This window comes from Arachis hypogaea, chromosome 11, assembly GCF_003086295.3.
Source record: "Arachis hypogaea cultivar Tifrunner chromosome 11, arahy.Tifrunner.gnm2.J5K5, whole genome shotgun sequence".
Taxonomy (NCBI): Eukaryota; Viridiplantae; Streptophyta; class Magnoliopsida; order Fabales; family Fabaceae; genus Arachis; species Arachis hypogaea.
Window position 1 is genome coordinate 82579802 of NC_092046.1, and position 6922 is coordinate 82586723.

The 6922-nt window shown below is 38.6% G+C and overlaps 1 non-coding gene across 1 annotated transcript; it reads right to left on the reverse strand.

The window, feature by feature from the left end:
• Positions 1–4299: 4299 nt before the first annotated feature.
• Positions 4300–4407, reverse strand: LOC112724617 (small nucleolar RNA R71). Its single transcript, XR_003163772.1, has one exon. It is a non-coding gene; the product is annotated as a small nucleolar RNA R71 (small nucleolar RNA).
• Between the last annotated feature and the right edge of the window lie 2515 nt (positions 4408–6922).

Genomic DNA, 6922 nt, shown 5'->3' on the forward strand with positions numbered 1-6922 from the left:
ACTATTCAAGAGGCAAAAAGCTATAAGTCCCGCTCATATGATTGAAGCTCTGTTTCATTTGATAGTTTGGAATTTATAGTATATTCTCTTCTTTTTATCCTATTTTGATTTTCAGTTGCTTGGGGACAAGCAACAATTTAAGTTTGGTGTTGTGATGAGCGGATAATTTATACGCTTTTTGGCATTGTTTTTAGTATGTTTTTAGTAGGATCTAGTTACTTTTAGGGATGTTTTCATTAGTTTTTATGTTAAATTCACATTTCTGGACTTTACTATGAGTTTGTGTGCTTTTCTGTGATTTCAGGTATTTTCTGGCTGAAATTGAGGGACTTGAGCAGAAATCAGATTCAGAGGTTGAAAAAGGACTGCTGATACTGTTGGATTCTGATCTCCCTGCACTCAAAGTGGATTTTCTGGAGCTACAGAACCCGAAATGGCGCGCTTCTAATTGCGTTGGAAAGTAGACATCCAGGGCTTTCCAGCAATATATAATAGTCCATACTTTGGCCAAGAATAAATGACGTAAACTGGCATTCAACGCCAGCCTTCTGCCCAAATCTGGCGTCCAGCGCCAGAAAAGGATCCAAAACCAGAGTTGAACGCCCAAACTGGCACAGAAACTGGCGTTCAACTCCACAAATGGCCTCTGCACGTGCAACACTCAGGCTCAGCCCAAACACACACCAAGTGGGCCCAGGAAGTGGATTTATGCATCAATTACTTACTCATGTAAACCCTAGTGACTAGTTTATTATAAATAGGACCTTTTACTATTGTATTAGGCATCTTTGGTCTCAGTTTTAATCCATTGTTCATCTTAGGAGACTATTGATCTCGTTTAGGGGGCTGGCCATCTCGGCCATGCCTGGACCTTCACTTATGTATTTTCATACGGTAGAGTTTCTACACTCCATAGATTAAGGTGTGGAGCTCTGCTGTTCCTCAAAGATTAATGCAAAGTACTACTGTTTTCTATTCAATTCTTCTTATTTCGCTTCTAAGATATCCATTCGCACCCAAGAACGTGATGAAGGTGATGATTATGTGTGACGCTCATCATCCTTCTCCTTTATGAACGCGTGCCTGACAAACACTTCTGTTCTACATGAAATAAGCTAGAACGAGTATCTCTTAGATCTCCTAACCAGAATCTTCGTGGCGTAAGCTAGAATGATGGCGGCATTCAAGAGAATCCGGAAAGTCTAAACCTTGTCTGTGGTATTCCGAGTTGGATTCAATGATTGAATGACTGTGACGAGCTCCTAACTCGCGATTGCAGGGCGTTAGTGACAGACGCAAAAGGATAGTAAATCCTATTCCAGCATGATCGAGAACCGACAGATGAATAGCCGTGCCGTGACAGGGTGCGTGAGCATATTATTCACTGAGAGGATAAGATGAAGCCATTGACAAAGGTGATGCCTCCAGACGATTAGCCGTGCCGTGACAGGGCATTGGATCATTTTCCCGTGAGATGACCGAAAGTAGCCGTTGACAATGGTGATGTATCACATAAAGCCAGCCATGGAAAGGAGTAAGACTGATTGGATGAAGATAGCAGGAAAGCAGAGGTTCAGAGGAACGAAAAGCATCTCCATTCGCTTATCTGAAATTCCTACCAATGATTTACATAAGTATCTCTATCCCTATTTTATTATATAATATTCGAAAACACCATTATCACTTTATATCTGCCTGACTGGGATTTACAAGGTGACCATAGCTTGCTTCATACCAACAATCTCCGTGGGATACGACCCTTACTCACGTAAGGTATTACTTGGACGACCCAGTGCACTTGTTGGTTAGTTGTATCGAAGTTGTGACAAATTATGAGTGTGTAATCACGATTACGCGCACCAAGTTGCTCACGTTGCCAGGGATTGTTCAAGCCTGGACATCACAATTTCGTGCACCAAGTTTTTGGCGCCGTTGCCGGGGATTGTTTGAGTTTGGACAACTGACGGTTCATCCTGTTGCTTAGATTAGGTAATTTTCTTTTTATTTTATTTTCAAAAATTTTTCAAAAATATTTCTAAAATTTTCTCATCTGTTTTCGAAAAAAATAAAATGTTTTCAAAAAATTTTTATTCAAAATTTTTAAGAATGAATTCTAGTGTTTCATGAAGCATGTTGAAGCCTGGCTGGCTGTAAAGCCATGTCCTATTCCTTTGGGAATGAGTATGTCAGGCGTGTCATGTCTTAATTACATGCTAAAGCTTGGCTGGCCATTGGCCATGTCTAGTGTTTTGGACCGGAGCTTTCATTGAAAGCTTGGCTGCCTAGTGAGCCATGTCTAATTCCTGGACTGAAGCTTTAGACTAAGAATGCAAGATTCCTGGAATTCATATTAAAAATTTTGGAATCCTTATTTTTCTTTTTCATATAATTTTCGAAAAAAAAAATCCAAAAAAATTAGAAAATCATAAAAATCAAAAATATTTTGTGTTTCTTGTTTGAGTCTTGAGTCATATCATAAGTTTGGTGTCAATTGCATGTGCATCTTGCATTTTTTGAAAATATCATGCATTCATAGTGTTCTTCATGATCTTCAAGTTGTTCTTGGTAAGTCTTCTTGTTTGATCTTGATGATTTTTTGTTTTGTGTCTTTTCATGTTTATCATATGCATTCTTGAATTCTTAGTGTCTAAGCATTAAAGAATTCTAAGTTTGGTGTCTTGCATGTTTTCTTTGCATTAAAAATTTTTCAAAAATATGTTCTTGATGTTCATCATGACATTCAAAGTGTTCTTGGTGTTCATCTTGACATTCATGCATTCTTGCATGCATTCATTATTTTGATCTAAAAATTTCATGCATTGCATATTTTTCATGTTTTTCATAAAAATTTCAAAAATAAAAAAAATATCTTTCCCTTTTTCTCTCATCAAATTCGAAAATTGAGTTGACTTTTTCAAAAATTTTTAAAAATCAAGTTGTTTCTTATGAGTCAAATCAAATTTTCAATTTGAAAATCTTATCTTTTTTCAAAATCTTTTTCAAAAATCAAATCTTTTTCAAAAATCTTTTTCTTATTTTTGTATTAAATTTTCGAAAATGACATAATCAATTAATGTTTTGATTCAAAAATTTCAAGATTGTTACTTGCTTGTTAAGAAAGATTCAAACTTTAAGTTCTAGAATCATATCTTGTGATTTCTTGTGAATCAAGTCATTAATTGAGATTTTAAAAATCAAATCTTTTTCAAAACTAATTTCAATCATATCTTTTCAAAAATATCTTCTTATCTTATCCTTTTCAAAAATATCTTTTCAAAATATCTTTTCTAACTTCCTAACTTCCTATCCTTTCAAAATTTGTTTCAACTAACTAACAAACTTTTTGTTTGTTTCTTAACTTTTTCAAAACTACCTAACTAACTCTCTCTCTCTCATTTTCGAAAATATCTCTCCCCTTTTTCAAAATTTCTTTTTTTTTAACTAACTATTATTTTAAATTTTAAATCCTGATTTTCGAAAAAAAAAATAATACTAACAATTTTCAAAAACCATTTTTCGAAAATCACTAACTCTTTTTCAAAATAATTTTCGAAAATTTTCCCTCCCCCATCTTATTCTATTTATTCATTCATATCCTAACATCTCATCTCACATCTCTTCCATCCTCACAGTTGTGTTTCTTCCATTATATTACATTCTTTGTCTCCCCCTCTTCTTCCACTCACACAGGGATCCCTATACTGTGGTATAAAGGATCTACTCTATATTATTATTATTATTTTTCTGTGCCTTCTTCTTTGTCATATGAGCAGGAGCAAGGATAAGAACATTCTTGTGGAAGCAGATCCAGAACCTGAAAGGACTCTGAAGAGAAAATTAAGAGAAGCTAAAATACAACAATCCAGAAATAACCTTTCAGAAATTTTCGAACAGGCAGAGGAGTTGGCAGCCGAAAATAATAATAATGTAAGGAAGATGCTTGGTGACTTTACTGCACCTAATTCCAATTTACATGGAAGAAGCATCTCCATTCCTGCCATTGGAGCAAACAACTTTGAGCTGAAACCTCAATTAGTTTCTCTGATGCAGCAGAACTGCAAGTTTCATGGACTTCCATCTGAAGATCCTTTTCAGTTCTTAACTGAATTCTTGCAGATATGTGATACTGTTAAGACTAATGGAGTAGATCCTGAAGTCTACAGGCTCATGCTTTTCCCTTTTGCTGTAAGAGACAGAGTTAGATTATGGTTGGATTCTCAACCCAAAGACAGCCTGAACTCTTGGGATAAGCTGGTCACGGCTTTCTTAGCCAAGTACTTTCCTCCTCAAAAGCTGAGCAAGCTTAGAGCTGATGTTCAAACCTTCAGACAGAAAGAAGGTGAATCCCTCTATGAAGCTTGGGAAAGATACAAACAGTTGACCAAAAAGTGTCCTTCTGACATGCTTTCAGAATGGACCATCCTGGATATATTCTATGATGGTTTATTTGAGCTATCAAAGATGTCACTGGACACTTCTGCAGGTGGATCCATTCACCTAAAGAAAACACCTGCAGAAGCTCAAGAACTCATTGACATGGTTGCTAATAACCAGTTCATGTACACTTCTGAAAGGAATCCTGTGAGTAATGGGACGCCTATGAAGAAGGGAGTTCTTGAGGTTGATACTCTGAATGCCATATTGGCTCAGAATAAAATATTGACTCAACAAGTCAATATGATCTCGCAGAGTCTGCATGGAATGCACGCTGCATCCAACAGTACTCAAGAGGCATCTTCTGAAGAAGAAGCTTATGATCCTGAGAACCCTGCAATAACAGAGGTAAATTACTTAGGTGAACATTATGGAAACACCTATAACTCAACATGGAGAAATCATCCAAATTTCTCATGGAAGGATCAAAAGCCCCAACAAGGCTTTAATAATGATGGAAGAAACAGGTTTAACAATAATAAACCTTTTCCATCATCCACTCAGCAACAGACAGAGAACTCTGAACAGAATGCTTCTAATTTAGCAAATCTAGTCTCTGATCTATCCAAGGCCACTGTGAGTTTCATGAATGAAACAAGGTCTTCCATTAGAAATTTGGAAGCACAAGTGGGCTAGCTGAGTAAAAGGATCACTGAAATCCCTCCTAGTACTCTCCCAAGCAATACAGAAGAGAACCCAAAAGGAGAGTGCAAGGCCATTGACATAAGCACCATGGCCGAACCTGTATGGGAAGGAGAGGACGTGAATCCCAAGGAGGAAGACCTCCTGGGACGTCCAGTGATCAATAAGGAGCTTCCCTCTGAGGAATCAAAGGACTCTGAGGCTCATCTAGAGACCATAGAGATTCCATTGAACCTCCTTATGCCCTTCATGAGCTCTGATGAGTATTCCTCTTCTGAAGAGAATGAGGATGTTACTGAAGAGCAAACTGCCAAGTTTCTTGGTGCAATCATGAAGCTGAATGCCAAATTATTTGGCATTGATACTTGGGAAGTTGAACCTCCCTTGTTCATCAATGAACTAAGAGATCTGGATCAACTGACATTGCCTCAGAAGAGACAGGATCCTGGAAAGTTCATAATATCCTGTACCATAGGCACTATGATCTTTAAGGCTCTGTGTGACCTTGGTTCAGGAATAAACCTCATGCCCCTCTCTGTAATAGAGAAACTGGGAATCTATGGGGTGCAAGCTGCTAAAATCTCATTAGAGATGGCAGACAGTTCAAGAAAACAGGCTTATGGACAAGTAGAGGACGTTTTAGTAAAGGTTGAGGGCCTTTACATCCCTGCTGATTTCATAGTCCTGGATACTGGAAAGGAAGAGGATGAATCCATCATCCTAGGAAGACCTTTCCTGGCCACAGCAAGAGCTGTGATTGATGTTGACAGAGGTGAAATAGTCCTTCAATGGAATGAGAACTCCCTTGTATTCAAAACTCAAAGATCTCCCTCTGCAACCATGGAGAGGAAGCTTGAAAAGCTTCTCTCAAAGCAGAGTCAACCAGAGCCCCCACAGTCAAACTCTAAGTTTGGTGTTGGGAGGCCACAACCAAACTCTAAGTTTGGTGTTGAACTCCCATATCCAAACTCTAAGTTTGGTGTTGGAGAGTCTCAACAAAGCTCTGCACATCTGTGAGGCTCCATGAGAGCCCACTGTCAAGCTATTGACATTAAAGAAGCGCTTGTTGGGAGGCAACCCAATGTTTATCTAATTCTTATTTTTATTGTTTTTCATGTTTTCTTAGGTTCATGATCATGTGGAGTCACAAAATAAATATAAAAATTGAAAACGGAATCAAAAACAGCAGAAGAAAAAGCACACCCTGGAGGAGCATCTGCCTGGCGTTCAAACGCCAGAACAGAGCATGGTTCTGGCGCTGAACGCCCAAAATGGGCAACATCCTGGCGCTGAACGCCCAGAACAAGCATGGTTCTGGCGTTCAACGCCAGAAATGGCAGCAAATGGGCGTTGAACGCCCAAAATGGGCACCAACCTGGCGCTGAACGCCCAGAGTTGTGTGCAAAGGCATTTTATATGCCTAATTTGGTGCAGGGATGTAAATGCCTTGACACCTCAGGATCTGTGGACCCCACAGGATCATCCCAGGATCTGTGGACCCCACAGGATCCCCACCTACCTCATCATCTCTCTTCCCATTCATGATCATCCCTTCTGTTTTCCATTTACCACTCACATCCATACAACCACTACCTTCAAAATTCAACATCTTTCTCCCACCCATATGGCCGAATACACACATCCATCCATCTCCTCCATATCTTCTTCTTCTTCTTCTATTCTTTCTTCTTTTGCTCGAGGGCGAGCAACATTCTAAGTTTGGTGTGGTAAAAAGCATAGCTTTTTTGTTTTTCTCCATAACCATTGATAGCACCTAAGGCCAGAGAGGCCTCTAGAAAGAGGAAAAGGAAAGACAAAAGCTTCCATCAAGGGTCTATAGCTCAGT